We start from the raw sequence: 808 nt of genomic DNA on the forward strand, positions 1-808 counted from the left end.
CCAGGCCGCCCGGGCGCCTTTATTTCATTGCTGACCTTTGGGAAGGACAGAGGACACTGAGCCCCACAGGACGATTGAGTTCTGGCAAGAGAAGGACGACCAGAGGAAGGACACAATCTCTGAAGCTCAGGCCCCCCGCCCCCGGCCCATGACGTGTGCCCCCTCTGGAGCTCAGAGCGCAGAGCAAGAAGCCAGAGCATCGCTGGGTGCAGGAGGCTGTGGCAGGCACTCTGCGGGAGGGCGAGGCGTGTGCAGCAGCTCACACATGTCCCGGGAGCCTCGGGGCCTGGATCTCGGGGCTCAGTGCACAAGGGCAGGGGAAGAGGCAGTAGCGTGGCGTGTGGAGTTGGTCAGGTGGGGCACGTGGCTGATCTGGGCGCCATCAGGGATCTTTCCGTTTTTGATGCTTCTTCTCAAAGCGAAATGCTGTTGATCAATGCATCTCCTAATGCGCTGAAGGAGGCTGGTTTCCATGTTCTCTATCCATGGGGGGTATCATTTATTGGTCACACAGAGGCCATTGTAGTCATGGCTTCCATCCTCAGGGGCCTAACTGCAAACATGCTTTTCACATGATTGTGCGGATGTGAGAAGAATGAGCCATGTCACTCAATTCCATGCACCCTTAAGAGTATGGATCTAAAATGACCTGGGATCTATCACTCAACATTATTTTAGTCTGGCCAGCGGTTGAGCATCGACTTATGAACCCCGAGGTCATGGTTTGATTTCCGGTCAGGGCACAGGCCTAGGTTGCAGGCTCAATCCCCAGTGGGGGAAGTGCAGGAGGCAGCCGATCAATGATTCT

The sequence above is a fragment of the Myotis brandtii genome, unplaced genomic scaffold, assembly GCF_000412655.1.
Source record: "Myotis brandtii unplaced genomic scaffold, ASM41265v1 scaffold2603, whole genome shotgun sequence".
NCBI classification, from domain to species: Eukaryota; Metazoa; Chordata; class Mammalia; order Chiroptera; family Vespertilionidae; genus Myotis; species Myotis brandtii.